The sequence below is a fragment of the Ictidomys tridecemlineatus genome, chromosome 14 (assembly GCF_052094955.1).
Source record: "Ictidomys tridecemlineatus isolate mIctTri1 chromosome 14, mIctTri1.hap1, whole genome shotgun sequence".
Taxonomy (NCBI): Eukaryota; Metazoa; Chordata; class Mammalia; order Rodentia; family Sciuridae; genus Ictidomys; species Ictidomys tridecemlineatus.
The window spans coordinates 33,408,735-33,432,342 of record NC_135490.1 but is presented as its reverse complement, the minus strand read 5'-3'; the positions used below and the strand labels follow the sequence as shown (position 1 = coordinate 33,432,342).

At 39.8% G+C, this 23,608-nt stretch overlaps 1 pseudogene; it reads left to right on the top strand.

Moving 5' to 3' along the window:
• The first annotated feature begins 3,665 nt into the window (after nt 1-3,665).
• LOC101959720 (thymocyte nuclear protein 1 pseudogene) lies at nt 3,666-13,257 on the top strand (annotated as a pseudogene).
• Nucleotides 13,258-23,608: the final 10,351 nt, after the last annotated feature.

Below are 23,608 nucleotides of genomic sequence, written 5' to 3'. Positions count from 1 at the left end.
CTTATTCTGTATGCTAGGGATTTTCATTATAATATGCCTTGGTGTAGATCTGTTGTAATTTTGTACATTTGGTGTATTTGATTTTCCAATTAATTCTTCATGTTTGGGAAATTTTCTGATATTATCTCATTGAAGAGATTATGAATTCCTTTGGTTTGAAACTCTGTGCCTTCCTCTATGCCAATAACTCTTAGATTTGGTCTTTTGATACTGGATATTCTGATCATGGCTTCTTGCCATCTTCACTGTGTGGTCAACTTTATTTTTCAGTTTCCATACTGTGTCTTCATTATCTGACATTTTGTCTTCTAAGTGATATAGTCTGTTGGTGATGCTTTCTATTAAGTTGTTTATTTGGTTTATTGTTTCCATCATTTCAAGGATTTCCGATTTTTTTTTCCAGAATTTCTATCTTTCTTGAAGTAATTTTTTGCTACTTGTATTTGCTCCCTTATCTCTTTGTTGGTGTCATCAATGGTTGCCTAAATTTGCTTTTTCATCTTTTTGTTGGAATGATCAATTTTTTCCTGTATTTGCTCATTCAGGTCATTTTTTAGTTCACAGATCATTTTAATTATGAACATTCTGAACTCTTTCTCTGACATTTCACCAACTTCCCTGTCCATGGGTTCTGCGATTACAGTGTCCTGGTTTGTTTGGGGCACTTTCCTCCCTTGTTTTTTCATGTTGTCTATGTGTCTTCCTTTCTTGCAGAATGGATCTGAGTTATTACAGTTTTTACCCTATAATCTTGTAGTATCTGTGCAGATTATCTGTACCTTACCTTGGTATTAGGCTTCCATACCCTGCCAGTGTCCCATGATGAATGCTACTGCAACTAAAGCTGGTGGTGGCAATAGCAGAGGTAACTCAAAATAGCAGTGGAGGTGACCCAAGATGGACACAACATCTTTCAGAGATGGGGCTGAAAGGTAGGCCTTACACTGGCTTTGGGATGCCTGCTCCTAGATTCAGCTGCTTCTAGGCCCTGTCTGTTGGTGCAAGGTAGAGGCTACTGCATGGGAAAGTCTATGGCAATGGTTGCAGTGACCCAAGATGCAAGTGGGTTAGGCCTGGGCTCCCAGGTGTGTGAGGGGGTGGACCTGGGCCTACTCTGGGCCTGGGCTCCCTCGCAGGTCAGTAAAGGTGAATCTGGGCTGGGGCCTGAGCTCCAGTGGGGGTCTTCTTGCAGTGGGATGGACTCAGGCCTACCCCATTATCTTTCTTTCATTCTTGATTATAGCCATCCTAATGAGGGTGAAGTGGTATCTCACCGTGGTTTTCTTTATGTGTGTTTCCCTGATGATGATGAATCGTGTTGAACGTTTTTTTCATGTGCATATTGGTCATTGGTACATCTTCATTGGAGAAACGTGCATTCAAATCCTTTACCTGTTTTATCCTTGGGTTATTTGCCTTTTTATGATTGAGCTGTGTGTCAGTCAGCTTTTTGTCACTTGAGAAAAACTACTTAAAAGGGGAAAGATTTATTTTGGCTCATGGTTTCAGAGGCTGGCTTCACTGCTGTGGGCCTGTGGTCAGGCTGACTGTCAAGGCAGAGGAGGCATGGTGGGACAAACCTGTTCACCTTATGAGGTCAGGGAACAGAGAGGGCGTGGGGTGGGGAAGAGGCCAGGCAAAGATCCATTCCTTCAAGTAGGTTCCACCTCCTAGAGTTTCCACCACCTCCAATCATGCCATCAAACTATTAACCCACTGAGGAGGTCAGAGCTCTCATGACCCAATTACTTCCCAAATCCCCACCTCTGAACACTGCTGTTTTGGAGACCAAGCTGTAAGCATACTTGGTATATTCTAGAAACATGTCCCTTATCAGGTATATGATTTCTCCCCCCCCCCATTTTTTGGGTTTTCTTTTCACTTTCTTGATGACATCCTTTGAGACACAAAAGCTTTAAATTTTTGATAAAGTCTGACTTATTTTTTTTTTTTTTGGTTACGTGTGTGTGTGTGTGTGTGTGTGTGTGTTGTTTTTTTGTTTTGTTTTGTTTTCATACCTAAGAAGTCTTTGCCTAACCCAGGATCATGAAGATTTCCTGCTGTAGTTCTTCTAAGAGTGCTTTAATTTTAACTCTCACATTTAAGTCTGTGGCCCACTTTGAGTTAATTTTTGGGTAAGGTGTGAGGAACCAACTTTTTTCTTTTCTAGGTGGATATCCAGTCTCCCAACATTATTTTGTGGCAAAGCGTATTTATGTCTTAGAAAAATGTTTAAGTAATTCTGTTGAACTGATACTCTTACTTTCTTAAAAGGTCCAAATTACTTCAGATGTTTAAATGTTTTTACTTCTGATTATACAACACTGGTTATGCAACTCTTAAATAAATAAATGTCCAATCAATTCAAGAAGAAGTATCTTCTATAGAAGGTGGACATCAATGTTGTTCCTGAAAACAGCTCATACCAACTGGAAGCATCTACAAATACCCTACCAGATGGAGCCTGAGCTGTCTTCCAGCTGTGCCTGGATCAGAGACCCCATTTCAGCCATGATCTCTGGGATTGCCAGAGTCTAGTCTCTACCCAACTTCACCTCTCAAATTTACCCAGTGTCTCCCAGAGTAACCTTATGGTTTCACTGAAGAAATCAATGCCAGGCCCATGTGTGCCTCTTTTCTATAGTACTGAGCCACAAGATCTGTCTTACCATTAGGCATCGACATTCCATTGCATTTTCTAGAGATCCTTTAGGCTCAATTTCCTTTCTTCCAAAGGGACTTTCTAAAATGCAAGTCAGATAGGCCATCCCCCTGCTCCAGACCCTTCAGTGGCCATCCATCGTCTTAACACTTTCAGCATGGTTGGCCAGGCCTCCCATGGCTCACCTGCCTGCGGAAGGAAGGCATGTCTATGCAACTTGCATTCATTGCATTTTCTTTGTACTTTTATTCACCCCTCCTCCACCTCACCCCCCCATCTCCACTTTTCAAAGTCTCTGCCTCATCATTTTAATCTAATCTCCAGTTTTTCTCATCTAACCTCATTTTTGCTTAATTACTTCACTTTTGTTTCCCTTTAGTACTGAGAAATGTCATACCTCACAATTATCTTTATGTCTATTTCTTTGTATTCATAAACATTTTGTTTTGCATGGGTTTGTTTGGCATGCTAAACATGCAAACGTTTACATTTTTCTTCTCTGTTTCATTAGATTATAGTTTCCTTGGAGAAGCACAAAGTGCTCTCTTTTTTTCTCCCTCTCTCCCCTCCCTTTTTAGAATGCTGAGACTGAAGGACCCTAAAAGTTGATATCTCTGCACCCTAATTTTGGAACCCATTGAGGTAGACACAGGGTTTACAGATGAGAAGTGAAATATCACCTTTATTTCAATATGGCTGATAAATATTGGAAAATATGGATTATAATTCCACACTGCTGAATTGCACAAGCTTGTCCCAAGGCCCTTCCCCAGAGCACAGAGGAGCAAAGCTTTGGGTGCCCAGGTAGCCCCTCGAAGAGAAGGGAAAAGGAAGGAGCTTTTACTAAACAAATCAATCAGGTAAATCATTTTTCCTCTGGGAAGACAAAGTGATGGGTAAAGAGAAAGGGCAGAGTTGGAACTGTAGTAATTGTCCCTGTAAATGAAAGAGGGAACATCTTTAGCCTGGGACTTTGTCCTCAGCACACAACTGAAAGGCCTAGATGGTACATGATCAAGAAGGAGCTTCTGTCACTGTGAGACATGCTGTGGAGAGCCACAGAAAGCTGATGGATGTGGAAAATGCCAAGAGTTTACCACTGGATCACTCTGGAGAACAACAATGCGGCATAACGCTCTCAGGCTGTAACAGCCGGGGCTTTACCAAGCAAAAGTTTCAACTGGGCATGAAGAATTATTGGGGACCTGGATTTGATCATTGAAACATGGTATTTTATTTCTGCATTCACTGTGCTTATCTGATTCTTACACCACAGTAATTGAAGGTAAGTCGAGTAAACCATCTCATGGGGACTTTTGTCCCTTCACACACATCTTATCTCTTCAATTTAGCCTTTTGGTGAGATGTGTATGGTGACTACGTGTAGAACTTTGCCCTGAGTCCTAAATTTAAATGCACTGGCCATGGGTTTCTTTAATTCTTTCTCAAGTCTTAGAATTAAGGATTTAAAAAAAAATGGTAGGCAAATGAATGTAAGACTCGTACAGATTGATGCAAGATAATATGAAACCACTTTTGATGGTTTTTTCGGGAAATCTAATCATTTTTTTAAGGTTATGTGATGTGTACAACCTCAGACCAAGAGTTATTAAAGGGAGTGGGGAGTCTACTCATCGTACAAGTGGAAAAAACCAGCTTATAGTATGTTGGACAATAACCAGAGATAATAGGCACATATCTTTTGGCATACCAAACTTTACCAGCAAGTTACTATGTCTCAAAGTCCTAAAAGATATGATGGGGTGACAGTTGAGAAACTGGATGAAAATTTTTTTATTGTATCCATAACATTAGCCATGGTGTTTATATTTTGTAAGTAGAAGCAGGATCCTCAAGAATCCCTCCTTAGTTGTGGAACATTATTCAAATGAAAAGCCATAGAAGGATGTGGAGGAACTTCCAGTTATTTGGGGGTTATACCAGGCAACTTTCTTTTTGCTTCATGTAGAAATAGTCTATCCAGAAGAAATTCAAAATGTTAGAAATAAGCAAACAAAAAAGCACAAGGCAATGCCTTCATTATGTATTGAAAAGTATGTCCGCCTCCAAAATGTCCTTTCAACCCATGAATGTGAGTTTATTTGGAAATAGGGTTTGTAGAGATGTATCAATTCAAGATGGTCATAGGGATTAGGGTGGACCCTGATTCAGCAACAGGTATAATTATAACAAGGGGAGAATTTGGTCTCAGAGTCACAGAGAAGAGGGCAGGAAGGTGCCAGACATGTAGGAGTGATGCAGCCATAAGCCCAGGAAAACCCTGAACCAACAGCACCACCACCAGAAGTTACAAAAGAAAGAGGAAGGAGTCTTCACTGGAGACGCCAAAGGGATCATGGCCCTTCCAATACTTTGACTTCAGATTTCTGGCCTCAGAGTCATGAGAAGACCAATTTCTGTTGTGGTGACTGGTCCCAGTAGCCAGAGAAAATTAATAGTCTTCCAACTGCTTTTTGAGTTGATCCAGCTCAATAGAGGTTCCCAAACTTCCTACCAAGTATCATGCTATCTTCTGGGGGATACACAGACAGGGGGAAACTAGGAAAATGGTCCTAGTATAATTTCCTCATAGAAATTACACTAGGACCATTGCATTCTTCCATGTTTGGGGTAGTGATATGATTTGAATATGAGGTGTTCCCCCAAAATCACACATGAAACAATGTGAGAAGGTTAAGAGGGGAAATGATTGTGTTGTGAGAGCCTTAAACCAACCATGAATTAATCCCCTGGTGGGATTAATTGAGTGGTAGCTGAAGGCAGGTGGGGTGTGGTCTGAAACTGTAGCCCCTGAAACTTTTCCTCCTCTACAACTGTGCTCATCAGGTCTTTTAGTCACAGTGGCAAAAAAGCTGATTAAAACAGGTAGACTTGAATTCTCATTTCTGTGAGACTAAATGTTCCATTTGCTAAGAGAAATGCCTGCAGAGAACTTGAGAGAAAGCAGAAGGAACACAAGGTAAGAAAGCACCACTCGAAAGCCCAGGGACCGAGGCGGGAAGCTCAGCCACAGGGCCCAGTGATGCCCCATGCTCTGCCTCCTTTAGGATCTTGCTCCTGGCTGTTTTGCCCTCTCCAGTCTGCTCTTTGCCTTGCCTGGATAATTCTGTCTCTGCAAAAGCAAATATGATCGTATGGCTCACTTACTTAAAAACCATCCTTGCCTCTTTCAGTTGTAGAGAATTCGATTCCAAGTTCTGCCTGTGACCCATTTCTATGGTTTGATTTCTCCCTGTGTGTCTTCATGCTCCCCATCCCATTCCACAGTTCACCCCACCTCCCACTGCCCCATGCGCCATTCTCGACTCTCTGCCATTGTCCTTAGGTCTGGATATTCCTTCTCACTTTCTGTCCAGCACTTTTATCCATCCATCCTCCCCTCGATTCTCTGGGAAGATGTTGTGCTTTCTTATTCTTTTCATTGTGGTGTTTATTACAAAGCAAGCCACACTGTAGTGTATTAATTTATTTTTTTACAATTAGGCTGTATGCAAAACAGAATGCCAGAATAGTGTCATTTTATCTTATTCTCATAGGAGTTGAGAGTAGAATGGAAGTTACCAGAAGCTGGTGAGAGGAGGGGCCAGGAAGATGGGGGTGGGGCCAATCAATGGATACTAAGTTACAGTTAGCACAAGAAATTCTGGTGTGCTATTGCATTAGAGGGTGACTATAGATGGTCATAATGTACTATACATTTCAAAAAGCTAGAAGAAAAGATTTTGAAGATTTTGAGAGTTTTCACCATAAAGAAATGAGAAATGTTTGAGGAGGGAGATATGTTTAACCTGATTTAAAAGATTATGCAGTTTGTACATGTATCAAAACATCACAGGGTATCCCACTAATATGCACACTTTTTATGTTTATGTAAAAATAGTTGGTAATTGTCCATTGAATAAATGAATGAACGATTGAATAAAGTGAAAATGTTGGATCGCTCTGGTCAGAAGATCTTCTGAGTTTGGACAGAGTTTCCTCATAGTAGCAATGTGTTGGAAGAACCAGATGCAGGAACTGTTTTGAAGAAAGTAGCAGGATTTGAGAAATGACTAGCTGTGTGACACGGAATCCACAGGGCAGGGGTTTCTTTTCTGGTGTTTCAGCAACCCCTCTCATTAGTCATGTAAAAGGAAATGGAGCAATGAAGAGAAAAGGAAAAAAAAAATGATGAATGATCTCTGCCTTCACCATATTTAATTCAGCTTTTCAACAAGACTCCCGTACAAGCCCGTACTGTCATTTCCCTGATTCCCGGGAAGAGACCGTGGAAAGGAGCCCAGAGTCCTGCACATCCAAGCCTTAGCATATGGAGGGGAAGAATGGAGATCACAGCCTCCTTCCTTCTCAGGCCTCAGGGGTGGATTTGCCTTGGATGCCTTTCAGCAGCAGGAGGGAGCAGGGATGGCCTCTCTGCACCTCCCCTGTCTCCCCTGCCGCTCTGCTGGCTAGGAAAGTCTGACCCCAGGGTGATGTCAGCAAGAGGAGCAGGGAGCTGAGCTTCCACTGGATGGTTGAGGGAAGAGTCTCAGAGCTCCTCCTTCTCTCCCCCAGTTGGACAGAATTGTGGGTCCAGGAAAAAAAAAAAAGACAAGAAAGCCATTCCACTACCTTTAAACCCAAGGATAAGAGGAAGTCTGGAAGCTCATCACAACCCAGCCCATTGCCCCCCAATACGAGGGATTTGGAGACAAAACTCCAGTGAATCCTAAGCAGTATTTCCCAGGAAGACCTCAGAATTTGCATAAGTGGTAGATGGTTTGTGAAAGATTGGGGCATTCCAGGATCTGGGCTGCTCTGAAATGCTAAAACTAGGAACCATCTGGTGCCTGGTGTTAAAAAACGTACTTTACACACAGTTTCTCCTGTTCACCACAAAGAGCTGAGGAGCCCAGAGAGTGAGCGACCTACCTAAGGTTGCACAGCTAGGAAAGAGAGACCCAGGTCAGTGTTGGCTCTGGGTGTGGAGGGAATCATGGCAGCAGGTCCCTAATCTGCTGCAGCCTCTCCACCCTCCACCAACACTCCCTGAAGTTGCCACCCAAATACACAAGAGAAGTGCTGCTGTGTGAATGGTAGTGCCTCCCCATCAGTCCCAATTTACATGTTGGAACCTAATAATCTACGTGATAGAATTAAGAGGTGGTCCAGTGTTGAGCACTCACCTCATGAGTGGGACTAGTGCCCTTTTAAAGGAGGTACAGGAGAAAAACTCCTTTGACATATTCTGCCATGTGAGTGCACAAAGAAGATGTTATCTCTAAGGAATAGAGGCACCTCACCAGGCACCAAATCTGCTGCACCCTGAGCCTGAACTTCCCGGCCTCCAGAACACTGAGTAATAAATTTCTATTGTTCATAAGTTATCCAGCCCAATGGGCCAAAACAAGAAGTCAAAGCAGAGGACTTGCTTTGCAGACAGCTTCAGACTCTTAGCATACTGTGCACAAAGCTGTCACTCCAGGGATCTCCACATTATTTTGGGGTACCTCAAAGGCCCCACCCATCACATGGTTTCTGTATAAGGTCCTAAAGAGGAGGACTGTGGCACTGCGTAAAGAGGAGCATCGATGGTATTGTGTAATAATCATAACGAATTCAATTTTCTCTTTCTTTGTGTGTTTATTTTGCGGCGCTGGGGATCAAACCAGAGGCCTTGCATGTGTCAGGCAATTGCTCTACCAAATTAAAAATTTTGAACTTGGGTCATTGATTCTCAAAATTGACTGTCCAAAATTAACAGAGGAAATTATTTAAAAGTATTGATGTCCTAGAGATTCTGACTCAAAAGTCTGGAGGGGCCCAGATATTGATATTTTCCTCAAATCTCCCCAGGTGATTCTAATGTCCAACTAGGAGCAAAAACACTCGAGAGAAAGAAAAACTAATAAAAGAAGAAAAATAGTAGTAGAAGTTAGGCCCTTCTGAGAATCCTAGGGGAACCTTTATGGTTTATGTAATTTTAATATTAGAATTTGTGTATATTATGATATTCTTTGTATTCTGAGTTGCAAAAACTCATCTCATGTGGTAGCTGGAGATTCTTTAGAGCTTTATAATATCAAAGTAACAGAAATCACTAGGACACAGCTCACATTTTGCAGCAGTGAAGAGCGAGGCATAGTCACTTGGAGATCCTTCTATGGATTGCTAAACCTAATCAGAAATATCTATTGGACAAGCAGGAAACCGCCCCAGTGGTGCAGCCAGAATAAAATATTTGGGACAGTAAATCTAGAAAGTCAACAGGCCTTGTTCTAGACCACAAGGGGTGAAGCTCCATGGGAACTGAAATTTGTCTTTGAGAGAAATTATCTCACCTAATTTATTCATCAATTTGAACTAAATAAAATCTAGGAGCAGGGGGTGTAGCTCAGTGGTAATGCTGAGCATGCATGAGACCCTAGGCCCAGTTCCCAGGCCCACTCCACAACAACCTAGCAATTAAATTAACATTGCTTAGAGTAAATTCTTCGGGGACCAGACAACTTAATGTTGGGAGACCTACTTGGAGTCAATAAAATTTTCTGAGCAAATGCTGGATAAAAGACTCAGACCCATACTTTGTAAGAAGCAGCTCTCAGGACCCACTCAACACTGATAGTGCACAAGGGAGCCACCATTGCTGGGCTTCTCCAGCGGCTGAGGGGCTTTTCCCAGTAGTGCCTGGAGAGCTTATGTGACAGGGTCAGGGAGACCCTTCCACCAATTATTTTTAGGGGATTCTGAGCTCAATCACAGAATCACCTGCCTGCTGTGGTAGGACATAAGCACTGACTATTTCTTTCCCTGTAAATACGGAAGGTTCTTATCATAGCAAAAGGCAGTCACCCAAATCAAGAATGCTAATAAAATGTTATTTATCAAGTCTCTGGACTTTGGTAGGAGGAAGAAGATATACTCTTAAAGCTTGAGAGCAATGATGGAAACATACAAAGTTTGAACATCTGTGTGTGAAAAAATTTAAACATTGCTAAATTGGTCCCTAAACAACAAAAGAACAAAATAAAAAAATAAATTATAGTAAATATGATAAATGGTGAAATTCCTTCATTTTTAAAAAAATTCATATGAAGCAACATAGAAAATCATAAAAAAGACCCCAGTAAATAAATGAGTAAAGGACATAGGTTTACTATATATATAAATATTTAATAAACAGATTTTTAAAAATAATATGAACTCACGAGTAATCAAACTTATAAATAAACAAGATACTACTCTATAAAATTGGCAAAAGTTTTTTTTTTTTTTCCAGCAGTCATAACAGGAGAAGCTAGAGTTGTTGCTCTAGGGGAAATCCAACCTGGAAAGACTCATCAGAGAATACTAACCCTGAAAATACTAAATTAGCATATCCTTTCTGAAAAGGATTTGGCAGTCTACACAAGAAAAAGTATAAATAACTTTTTACCCAGCATGGCTTTTAAAATGGTTTTCCCCTATTAACAAAGAAATTGTGCATATGCATATTTAAAAGTGAAACAACAATGAAAAATTTATAATAAAAAATAGCAATTCTATGTTCCATTCCTTTCAGTTCTCTGGGCTTAATCTTCTAATGTTTTTTTTTCTGATATTTATCTCCAAATTCTGTCCATATTTCAATATGCTTATGACACTATTTCTTACATTTTTAGAATCCACCAACTTCTATGTCCATTGTATCAGTCTTTTACTTTCACTATGATTATTTCAGAAGTTTTAGCAGGGTGGTAATCAGTGCTTCAAATACTATGATTGTGTCAATATTGTTCACTTTGCTACGATTATTTCCTCTCAACAGCCCTGTGTTTGCCTAAATTAAAAATTGTCCTGTTTTATTCATTCTCATAGTTTTCTATATATTGATCTTTAGTTACTTCCAAGTGTTCCTTCACATGCATCATACATGAATATGTGCAGTCATTTCTGTAATAATCTGAGATATGCCTTATAAGATATATACCTTATATTTTGTAAAGCTATACATTAAAATATAACAGTTTATAGAAAAATAATATTGAAGCAGAACTCTCAAAACTGATACAATTTTGTAATCAAAGCAATAACAAAAATAATGATGGGTACCTTCAGAGATTAACTGGATAACACCAGTGGGTAGCTCAGAATGAGTGGAGTTTGCTTTAAGGACATGAAAATGAAATGGTGGCTTATAAATGGGCACTGAGATTTAGGTGAAAGTGGAATTCAGAGACCAGAAGGAAGAGCAACTGGCCATAAACCAAGAGATGTGCAAGATTAGGGATGTACCTGGTTGGGAGGGAGTCTCAAACTCAGATGCTCATTTAATTTCTTCCTAAAATAAAGTTTTAAAAGATTTGGAGAGGGCTAAAATACTTGATTAGCATGTACTGTACTTGATTCCCAGTGCTACAAAAAATAAAATTGAAAGAGATTTTTGGAAGGCAAGATGATGGCAGGAGATATGTTTTTAAATTATTATTATTATCCCTGAATCCTACCTTGAAAATAATGGTCAGCAAAATCAACCAAATATGAATAACTTTAAACAAAACTAGTATCCTCAAGAACTCCAGGATACAAGTGGATCTTCTGTGAGTACTACTAGAACAAAGTACCAATGGTCCTCAGGCCTGCATCATGCCAGTGTCCAGGAGGGACAGACAGAAGCAGACAAAAGTTAGGGGGCATTTGATGGCCCTAGAGACAAAGGAGTCTCAAAACAGTCAACATGTGTTCACCAGGAGGCAGAAAGAATCTATTTGAAGATAACAGATGAAACTGAGGGGGCTTTGGCCAACCCAGTAGAGTGGGTCCCTGAGGCCCACGGTTACATCTGAAGGAGTAGGGCAGTCTAGTTGTTCAGAACTCTTGACCCTGACCAGCTATGGTTCAATTCTGGGGCAAGGCTCCCAGTTTAGAAGAGTTTGCCAATAGGTAGATCAAAATACAGTAAGAGAGTAATAATAGAGATGAAGGAAGGAGAAAATCCAGAAAGGAGAATCAGAAAAGAAGCCGGTTTGGGTGGCCCAGGCCTGTAATCCCAGCTGCTCTTAGAAGGCTGAGGCAGGAGGATCACGAGTTCAAAGCCAGCCTCAGCAAAAGCAAGATACCAAGCAACTCAGTGAGACTCTGTCTCTAAATAAAACACAAAATAGGGCTGAGGATGTGGCTTAGTGGTCCAGTGCCCCTGAGTTCAAGCCCTGGAACCTCCTCTACCGCCCCCAAAAAAAGAATATCAGAAAAGAGAACTGGGAATTTTTAGGAGCAAGCTACCATGTTTTTGAACAGTACATGAAAATAAGAGGAGATACTTTATAAAATTAGAAATGCTGTCTTGGGCCTCATCTTCTAAACTTAGAAAAGCTAACTTTAAATAAATATGTGAAAAGCATCTGAAATCAAATCCCATCCTAAGTTAAAATGAAATGGAGAGTAGTGAAACAATCCCACAGACAACGAAAACATGCCGGAAAGACCTGCTCATTAAGCAGATCAAAACTCTCCCCTATATTTTCAAGAAGAGATAAGATACATAAGAAAGCAATACTCTACAAGATGTGAAAGAACAACAAATGTCAAGTCATGGAAACTCAGAAAGGACTGAACTCAAGAAAAAGTAAGAGCTAAAGAAAAATAATTTAGGCCCTGTAGATGCGCTGTACATGCCTTGGGCACCTGGTGGTCCATTTTTCAGAGCACAGGGCTGGTGTTGTGAGAGAATGATCAAGTAGCTAAGACTGGGCACAAGGGAAGACCTGGGAAGAGTTTAAGGGCAGGCTGTTCAAGATGGAAATGGTGCATTTAACCGAGGGAAGGATTTAAGACCTGTAAGCACAATTATCAGCTCTTCGCTTTGCACAAGTTTTGAAGGGCAGTGAGTTCCTTTTTGTATCTCCCTGTTGATTCTAGAACCCTCTGCACTTCAGCCCCCTGCAGTGAGAGACCATACTGAGACCCAGGAGGAGACCAACTGAGGGCTGCTAGCCCAGAAAAGAAGGGGCGATCAGAAAAAAAGTACCAAATCTGAGAACTCAGGTGAGGGATCAGCTACAGTGGAGAACTCCAGCCCTCAGAAGACTTCAGCTTAAGCAACCCCTGGCTGACCAAGTCAGAGCCAGAGAGCCGACTAGAGAAAGATGGGGATGTGAAGCTCAGCACTGAGGATCTCGAAGCACAGCACAAGCAGATAGCATGCTGGGGTGGTGTTGGTAACTACCAGGCACAAAACTTTCTTAGAGGCAGGAAGCTGGAGGAAGAAGCTTTCTTCTACCATAGCAACTGCAAAAAACCAGGCATCGTAGGGCTTATGAAGATTGTAAAGAAGGCTTACCCAGACCATACGCAATTTGAGAAAAACAGTCCCCATTACGACCCATCTAGCAAAGAGGACAATCCAAAAATGGTATATGGTGGATGTACAGTTTATTCAGATGATGAAGCGGTTCATCTCCCTGGTGGATCTTAAAACCTATCACCAATCTCACAAAGCTACTGGTGGCCCCTTAAAAGATATGGCTCTCTTTATCCGCCAGAGATTCTCACTCCAGCCCCTGACCCAAGAAGAGTTTGATTTTACTTTAAGCCCAGAGGGAAAGGAACGAAGTTAACTGAAACAGTATTTCTGGAATGGCTAAGCCATTACTCTAAAGGTGGCAAGGTTTTATACGACAAAGGAAGGTGTGTGAAAGCTTCTGTGTTATGTCCACCTGATCATGTACACAGATTTCCCCCTACTTCTTCCAGTAAAACATTGAATGTCAAAAAGAGGGGAAAAAAAAGAAACTGAATTTCAGAAATGAATTTTTCAGAAATGGAAAATGAGAATCAATCATCACAACAGACAATGCTTTAGTAGAAATAAAGGGTGTGAGGAGGGGACAATTTGGAAAATAAAAACAAATTCAGAGGTAAGAGTAAATGACACATTCGGAAGATAAGCAAAGAACATCTAACACAGAAATACTAGAAATCTAAGAAGATCACCAAAGCAAAGGAACTATTTTGATCAATAGCTATAAGCTATTTTTAAATGGGTTAGTTTTTTTCAAATGCTACTTTGATTTTTTTAGCACTTTATGCAGTGGTTTGAATATTCAATCTTTGTGAACCTCCATCAAGGTAAAGGATTTCATCTGTATGTACAAAATTAGTTTGCAATTTTCATTTGTGTTTTTATTAGTCGCCTGTAATTTTCCATAATTGTGGGATTCACTTTGACATATTCATGAATACATATATCACACTTTGCTCCAATCCCCAGCACTATCCCCTTTAACTCTTTTGGCCTTCTTATTTTAGTAGCTTGTTTTATGTCATTGCCATTTTTCCAACTACTGAGTCAGTTTATAATAATTTACAGACAAATATTTTTTAAGTGCTGAAGAATAGTGATTATTTTCTGGAATATTTACAGGTGGCCTAACAATGTATTTACAGGTAGTATACACTATAGCACAAATTTCAGCACTAGAATAGGGCTTTCTAGGCCAAGTGTATATTTGGCTAAAGATGGCAATAATATCCAGAAATTCAAGGGTTACAGATACTTGGTAATCACACACAAAACTGAATTAGAATGTGAACAAGAATATTCACAAAAATAAGAGAATAATGGTTAAGTCCACAAAATTGATCTGCATAATTTTGATCCTCTTCCAGGCAGACTTCAGTTTCTAGCATGGTTACAATTGAATATTGGGGTGTTATTGGTTTAGACCTCAAAGGTCAAGTCTTGTCTCAGAAGTCAGGCTAGATCCTCATCATCTGTGCTTACAATTAATATTGTTGGGTACGTGTGTCCATCAGAAGCACCGTGTCTACCTGTGTCTATTGAGAAGTCCTCTTCAGTGGTCTTCAAGTAAGGATTATCAGATTTTATGCTTTTTGTGCTATCATGTTGCCAACTTTGAAACCTCAAGTAGCCACCGCCTGCTTCCGTTGCTAAGAGCAAGAAGAGAAGGATGGTCATGCAGCAGGAGGAACACTGACCTCTGATGTTATTGTGGTCACATTGATCCTTTGGCACTCTCATCATTTACCTCTGAGTTCTACCCACTGGGAGAGGAATAAGCATCTTTCAGAAAGTGATTTTTAATTTGTGGTTCTGGCAGGCATAGATAGATTCACATCTCCCACTCTTCATGAAGAAGCACGCCATTCCTTCCCACCCCCCCATGGCTGTGTAAGTTCATGATAGATAATGACGTCTTACAACTTGTTAACTACAGTAAGTAGCAATAACCCAGAGAAATGACTGGCCTCATAGGATACTTTATTTTCTCCACTTACCCCATGGTGTGATCAAATATTGTTAGTGCAAGAAGATGAGCTAGAAAGTCAATAAAGCAAGGAAACTTTCCTAAAATTAGAAAAGAAAACCCCAAAATGACATATTGGAAGAACACTCCATGTATTTGAGAATATCAACCCAAACAACTATACCAAGACCAAAATATACTGGATTTTAAGACAAAGAAAAAAAATCCTCAGGGCATCTAAGCAAAAAGAGAAAGTGATTTATAAGGAAAAGACTTTTAAAAAATAATACTTTATAGCAGGGGCTGGGGTTGTGGCTTAGCAGTAGAGCGTTCGCCTCACACATGCAAGGCCCTGAGTTCGATCCTCAGCACCACATAAAAATAAACAAAACAGAGGTACTGTGTCTAACTACAACTAAACAATAAATATTTTTAAAAAATAATAGCAGAAGAGAACAGAGTAACATATTTGAAATAAAAATGGAAAGGAAATGTAAGCCAAAGATTTTATATCCAGCAAAAATGACTTTCTAAAATATGCAAGGCACAAACTGCTCTCAGTATGAAAGAATTTAGATAATATTGTTCCCATGAGTCAGGCACAATGGCGCACACCTGTAATTCCAGTGGCTAGGGAGGCTGAGACAGAAGGATCTCGAGTTCAAAGCCAGCCTCAGCAAAGGTGAGACACTAAGCAGCTCAGAGAGACCCTGTGTCTACATAAAATACAAAATAGGGCTGGGGATGTGGCTCAGTGGTTGAATACCCCTGAGTTTAATCCCTGGTACCAATATATATTTATCAAAAACCCATGAGTCCTTCCTGATGAATCTGTATTAGAGAATAAGATTCAAACAACAAAACTGATCGGAGAGGCATTGACATGAAGTCTCATGATGACTATAAAATATACAACTACTAAAGAACAAAGGAGAGAGTGTAGCATGCAGTGTCTATGTGTTGTGCTGACAATGTAGACATAATACAAATGTTTTAAAATGGGGAAAGGGTAAAAGGAGAGAGAATAGGCAATTTAAGAACCTGTTTTCAATAATCACAGTGGTTGTGTGCATATTTGTACTATTATTCTCAGACTGTTCTGTAATACAGAATAAAGTATATGAGTTAATATGGAATATTCTCATTCTATCATCCCGGTGTCATTAAGTACCAGGATTCTCAGTATGGAAGAAAGGAGATGCAGATGTGAGATAGAAGAGGATAAATAAAACCCATATGTGCTGAATTTGAATTGGAACTATCAATAAAATCTCTTTGAGATTTTACCTTTAAATATCTATTTTCTAGCTTTGTCTGCTAAAGAGATGCAGAAACAATTACACGTCCATTAGCATTCCTGGGGTTCAGGTTGTGGTTTTTTAAATATCACTTTCTTCTAAATGAAACCAGGCCTTCTTGAAGAAAAAACTGATTTCAAGTCATCAGACATTTCAGATATGTTTTTTTTTTTTTAAGCAAGTAAAAAAACTAAAGAAAATAACAAAACAGTAGTGATTCTCTCTGGGGATGGTAGGATTGTAAGTTATTTAATTGTTCTTTATATTTTTCTCTACAAACTTCCTACAATGAATTACAAGATAAAAAAAAAAGAGAGAGAGAGGGAGAGAGAGAACTTTAAAATTAAAAAACATAATAAAACTATGTTATGAAAACACACACATAAAAATAAAAGTATTAAAGTGGATCCTTTGAAAGAGATGATCAGACAGCCAAAAGAGAGATTTGAAATCTTTTTTAAAAGGAATTCTTCCCTGGGGTAACTATGTACATGTGTGTCTCTCGGCAGAAAGATTCTTCAAGTCTGTGGGCAGAAACGGCCTTGGGACTAAGTTAAGATATTACAGTCCAGCACCCCCTCCCCCACAAGACTCCAGGCCTCCCTGGGCCTGCTGCAGCCCTGAGTGAGTAATGTTCTGTCAGCTCTGTTGGAAAAAAGGGCCCACAGAAGGGGTGAGACACCAGCTTTAACTTCAAGGGCTTATTATTTGGCTTCAGAGAATTGGGAGCTCTAGATAATTCCTTTCTAGAAGACGCAGTATTCATTTCAGAACATAACCTCACAGAACCACAGAATAATCTTCCCTTCACCTGAGGCGGGGGGTGGTTGTGCCCAGTGTCTTTGGTAAATGTTTTTCCTGGAAGTATTTCCAAGCCGGTTTCAATGACAACAGATGTCAGGGGTTAGAGATGTGAGAGCACAAGTCAGCCACTAGAAAGAGAAGCAACTCAACCCTTCACTTTAGACTCACATTTTCCTCACAAGTCAGCTGCCAGATGCCTCAGTTTCCCTCCTACAAAGTGAAGCTAATCTCGCTTGTTATTTGTTTTTTCAGGGGCACAATGAAGATTAATGAGGAGATGTTTATAAATATCCTAAAAGTCCCTGAGAGAAAAGTGGTTGTGTAAGTGTGAGGTGTTGCACTTGGAGAGCTATCTTGGCATACACAAAAATAGAGGGAAAGAGCTCAAAAGGAGAGTGTGAGTCTTAAAAATACAGCATGGAGTGGTTTCTCAGTTGTGGGTGTTATACAGGTCTCTGAGGCAATTATAAAATGTAGGACAGGGATGATCAACCTTCTGAGAAGGATCCAGTAGCTTGCATGTGTGTGAAAGTGGGTTGTCTGTCTTGAAAACTGAACAAAGGCCTGAATGAGAAAAAAAACAGGAGTTCCTACGGATACCACCAAAAGTCATTTGAGGGTCCATGGAGTGTTCTTAAATGTCAATGCGTGAGATCATCTGGCAACGTGGATAAAGACATATCTCCAGGCCTAACCTCCAGAAACTATTTTCATTTGGTCTGCAGTTCTACCCAGGAATCTGCACTTTAATAAGCAAATTCTTATTTGTACCAAGCTCTGAGAATCCATAGATGACACTTTAGAGTCTTAAGTTTTTACTCTCGGAGAGCAGAGAAAACTTGGGGCCAACCCTAATTCTACCTTTTCTTTCAGGATGGATAGTGGAGAAAAATATAATAACAGAGGGTAGGGAAAGCAAAGATTCCGAACAGGCTCTGAACTCTTACTACATACAGTCACTTTTATACCCAAAGGAACAAATGGAAACCATGTGAGGCTATATAGTCATGGAGTAATGTTCTAGATTCACACTAATATATTACCCTCCAGCTGCATGTGGCTATGGAGCACTTAAAATACATCTCATTGAGGGCTGGGGTTGTAGCTCAGTGGTAGAGCACATGCCTTTCGTTCATGAGGCACTGGGTTCAATCCTCAGCACCACATAAACATAAATAAACAAATATATTGTGTCCATCTACAACTAAAAAATGTATTTTAAAAAAATATGTCTAGTTGAAATTGAGACAATGTAAATTTAATTGCACATTGAATTTTAAGAACTTGGGGTAATACATGTGTATGTAATATTTCACTCGTGTTTTTATATTGATTACATGTTGAAATGATAATTCTTGAATGTATTGTGTTAAAATAAGATAAATTAATGGAAACTTCATCTGTTTCTTTTTTCTTTTTCAGATGTAGCTACTAGAAAATTCAAAATTACTGTGATGTTCATTCTATGTCTGTTGGACAGTACTATTCTATACCAATATACTTTCTGGGTCTTAATTTATAGAATCCCTTGATCTCAAAGGGTGAGCCATCTGGATGATGCTGGTGTGCCAAGAACTCCCTCTTCATTGAAAGTTTAACTAAAAAATGAAGAGTAGACAGGCATGGCCCAATTCACTCACTACTCCAGAAAGATTGCCGAATATAAACACTCCTACAATTGACAAAATCACAGGGTAGAAGTTAATAATTGAAAAGATCATAAAAACTCAATAGTGTCCAAAGCTTGTGTTACTATACGAATAATAACCTCAATTTCCTGGTGTCCTTGCCCCTCCTATTCCCAATGGAGAAAGCAAGAACCAGGAGGAAACAGAGAGCAAAGAAATTGGTACCTCATATTCTAGATAGGGCAAGGACAAATTTGAGTCATATCATTTTCTCTTGGAAAAGAACTGGTGCCTGATACAAACCTATCTCATCCTCTCTGCACCGATTTCAAAAAACATTTATGAAAAGTATTTTTTTTTAATTTAAAACAAGTCATTTCTTTATTATTCAGGTTCTTTTATCACTGGCCCAGATAACAAGAAGGATACAATTAAAATATTAGCAAACTTCTTTTTAAATAACAGAACTAGGAGAGAGAAGTTGGTAGGTTATTTGGGAGCGTGACAAATTTCACACCTAGAGAAAAGTGTAAGAAAGGAAGATTCTCACCTTGTTAACTAAGCTAGAACTGAAAATAGAGATTCAGATGTGTTCTGACTTCTTGGCTGCTCTAGGTGCTATGGTGTCCTAAAATTCTAAAAAGACTAAAACACTTACCAACCTCCATCTTCCTGGTATGCTCATTCTAGCTCCTTTTATTGATGCCTTTTGATCTAGAGGTTCCAGAGACAGCCATGTTGACCCCCTAAATCAGTGGCCATGGAAACTTTGTTGACTGACCCCAGTTGTAGCATCTTTATTCATATGGGCAAGAGATTTGATTTATGGTAGGGAAAAAAAAAATCATCCCAGTGTTTTAAAACACAAAGTTCATAACATACTTATTCAGCCCTTGATTCAAGTATGGCCTCATTCATCCAACAGAAGGAACTGGATCAGTCTAGAAATGATATTAAATTATAAAAAAGGAAATTGTACTTTACCTTGCTCAAATCATCTACCTCACAGGATAGCATCCAGGAGGATCCACAACATCTTACTCCATGGAAATGTTCTCCTAAATTGAATGTGGCAATCTAGGTTAAGCAGAAATACATGAGGATATGCTTCCTAATCACATACTTTGTGTGGCTTTGAGTTATTCCTCAGACATGAGGGTCAGGGGTCAAAGAGTCTCCTCATTCCGCCATTTTTGTTTTACTTATTGTGGATTTTCTGACAGGAAATGGGAATTTGGTTGATAATTACCAGGCATACAGATAAGGTTTCCTCATTAAAGTCTCATAAAACCATGAAAATAAATCATTGCAAGTGGGGAGAGAAAGAAAATCTTCTGTTTAGACTTTTCCATGATCACTTAGGCCAATTATTTTTTTTTTTTCTCTTCCAGCCAGCGATTTAATTTTCAGCCAGCATAGGGTCTGATAATCAGGGGAAAGAATTTAGAGACCTCACAGAACTTTCCTGATTTCAAGTTAATGGCTTGGTATGTCAAGGACATGCTGAGCCTGGCAGTATAAATTATGAAACTGCAGCTGAGGAAACACAGTAGAGGAAACCCATCTAATACATGTCTGCAGATATGATATCCACATAAATAAATATGACGATTTAGAGAAAATTGAAGGGGACCATTTGGCCTGTCCTGAAGATCAAAGCTATTTAGAAACATTGGAACAGTGGTAGTCCCAAATGAAACTCACCTAGAAAATGAAACAGATGCCCCTCTTCCAGACTCTTCCTTCAAGGGTGTTCCTTCCTTTTCTGAGCATCAACACCTCATTAATGGGACCCTTGAGTGATTCAGTTTCTCCAAGAAACTTTGGGAATTTTTCAACACAGGCACAGCTCAGGAGCTTTCCGATCTTTCTACCATATTTTTTCTGGTCCTAATTCTTATTTTGTCCCCAGCATTCTGGAAAATAGTGTTACTGCATCAATAAATTTGAGCAGCAGCCTTCAAGGTTTTACCTAGGGTTTCTGGAAAATATCTGATCATTGGTATGGTAAGCCTTTTCCCAGTGAAACTGTTGCCTGGAACCCACCTCCTCATCAGACAGCCCTGTTAGAGCACGGAAGAAATGCATTCAAAAACCTGCCCTCCCCTCCCTTTCTGTCTTCATGCCTGGAGCTCTTGCTGGAGGGTTGGGGAGAGAGAAAGGTTAGCACTCTGAAATCCAAAGAAAGGATCATACTTCCTTTTTGCTACCTGTCTACCTCTCTAGCGGCTGTAGCCCAAGCTTTCAAAGCTCTCAGTCAAGGTTATTTTCCATATAATTGTGTAAAGTCTACCATTACTCAGCTAACTTTATTCAGTTCCCTCTCAGTCTTATTTGATAAGAAGTTTGCCTGTTTTCCTGAAAAACATCCAGGCAAAAATTTATTTCTAAATCCAAGTGCCAAGAGCCCAGTGTCAGATCTTCATTTACCTGAATTGTCATGAGAGCAACAAGGAAACCATCTTCATAGTTTCTGTAGCTGTATCTTCAAAGCTTCCATTGTCCGCTGGTTATGGCAGAGATCCTCTCCGACTGACATGCATGGTGAATGACACCCAGAATGATCACCCATGCTCTATTTTCCAGACATCCTTGCAGAATACCTGACCTATTATAAGAAATGTTTGTTGAATTATTCTGTAGTGATGAAGATTGATTCTGCTACCTTGCTTTTGCATTCGTGCCCTTGTTCACGTGACTTCATGACTGATAAAAATGGAAAGAGTTTTAAATAAGAATTCAAGCAGAGAAGACCTGCTGGCTATGCATGGGAAAGTGTTTAACATTCCAGTGGAAACTTTAGTTCTCCTATAAACTGTCGGCCTCATACGCACCCCTGTGGCTCTGGAAGATTGTGAGTACACACAGCCTCTGGATACTTTAGCCTATAGTTGGATGGCTGTTTTGATGACAAGGCCATCAAGGCTGCTGGTACCCATGGAAAGCATCCACCTGGTTACATAATCACAGGGATAAGATTTTATAAAATTTGAAAAGATCAGGGTAAAAGGGTAAATTTGCAATAGAGAAAACCCAAACCACAAGAGTAGCTTTAGATGGAGAAACCCAAACTCTTCTTTATCCAGATGATCAAGACAAACACCAACCGTCAGAAATCATGATTGTGTGCTCTTGAGTTGCTATGATGGAAAGCCACTTTGTATCTGTAAACTTTCTTTCAAAAATTTCAGTCTAATTATGAGAAAAGCATTGAGTTCAGATGAAGGCTACGTGGTGTCCCAGATGGGATTCTAGAACAGAAGTGCATTAGGTGAAAACTAAGGAAATTTGAACAAACTTTTATTAATAATAATGTACCAGGATCGGCTTATTAATTATGGCAAGTGTACCATACCAATATAAAGTATTAATAATAAGAAAAATTGTTCGAAGGACATGAGGGCACAATATAGGAAATCCCTTGGATGATCTCCTTAGTTTTACTAAAACTGTTCTAAATAGTCTAACAGCAAAGACAGTAACACTAATGCACACACCAGGCAAAGGGAAATGCTAGAAATAAAAGAAATAAAAGAAGTGCCCCACACCCTTGACCATGGGAGCTAAGGAGCAGAAGCTAATACTCTTTCCAAGCTTACAGGTTTTTCACTTCATTTACTTCTGGATGTATAAAACAGTACTTTAACACAATTCACAAAGAAGCCAGGCACAAAAACCACACATTGTATGATTTCATTTCTATGAAATACACAAAACAGGGATACCCATGGAGACAAAAAGAAGATTAGTGAGGGCTGGGGCTGTAGCTCAGTGGTACAGCACTTGTTTAGCATGTGGGAGGCATTGTGTTCAATCCCAGCACCTCAAAAAAGAAAAAATATATATAAAGAGTAGTGGTTGTCAGGGGCAGGGGGAGATGAGGGTGAATAATTAATGGTGAGGGACCACTTGATGGGTTTGTGTTTTCTTTTGAAGGTGATGAAAATGATTTGAACCAGATAGACCTAATGGTTGTGCAACATTGTGAAAGTATTAAATGCCACCGAATTGTGCACTTTAAAACGTTGAACTTTATGCAATGCAAATTTTGCCACAGTCAAATATAATCGACAATAAAATAATCTCATGATTTTTTAAATAAAATAATTGAATAATGATAGTAAACATCATAAGATACATGTGATTCTTTGGTTTATCTACTATTTTTTATTGTCAGAATTCTGGATGTTGATTTAGCATTTATTGTTGAACTATAAATGACTGAATAAAATAAGTCATTTTTATCTCGTGGGGGAAAAAAAGTCAGGAAGAAGCTATTAGTTTAAAAAAAAAAAAAGGAGTCTGACAAGGACAACGTATTTGAAACTGAACATCTATCAGTGGGGCAAGTGATTGGACTAGAGTTTCCAGGACTGTGTCACTCGGTGACGTAAGACCTTTGATGAACAAGCTGAGTTTCTCAGTTATTACTGTGATCACTTATAAATTGAGAGGAGAGGGCCAGGCCGAGCACTAATGGGCCCTGACAGCAAGAAAATCCAAGGGTTCTAGAGCAAAAGTTTAGCTAGACCCCTGTGTGTTATGAGCGGACATGAGAGGGGAGAGGGGGCCTTGTACTGTCACCTGTAATGGATGGCGATTTCAATTTGCTGGACTCAACTGACCCATCATTCTGGTCTTGAAAACCCAGCAGGAGAGACATGCTATGTGATGTGTGTTTAAATGCAACACGGATCTGTTTTCACTGGTTTCTTGAGACACTTTCGCCAAGACAACCAGGGCCCTAGGGTATGGGATGAGCTGGGAGTAGATTCACTCTTGTGTTGGTCTGAGTAAACGGAATCTTTGTGCCCCTTTCTAGTAACATCTCCAGAGCTGCAGGCAGGGACTAAGGCCTGTGCTATGCTGCCTGGCCAGTTCTTCCTTGGCCCAATCTTCTCTGCCTCTTGTACCAACAAAGAAGAGCTACAATACATAAAAGGCTTAAGGGGGAGACTGAGCACGCACTAG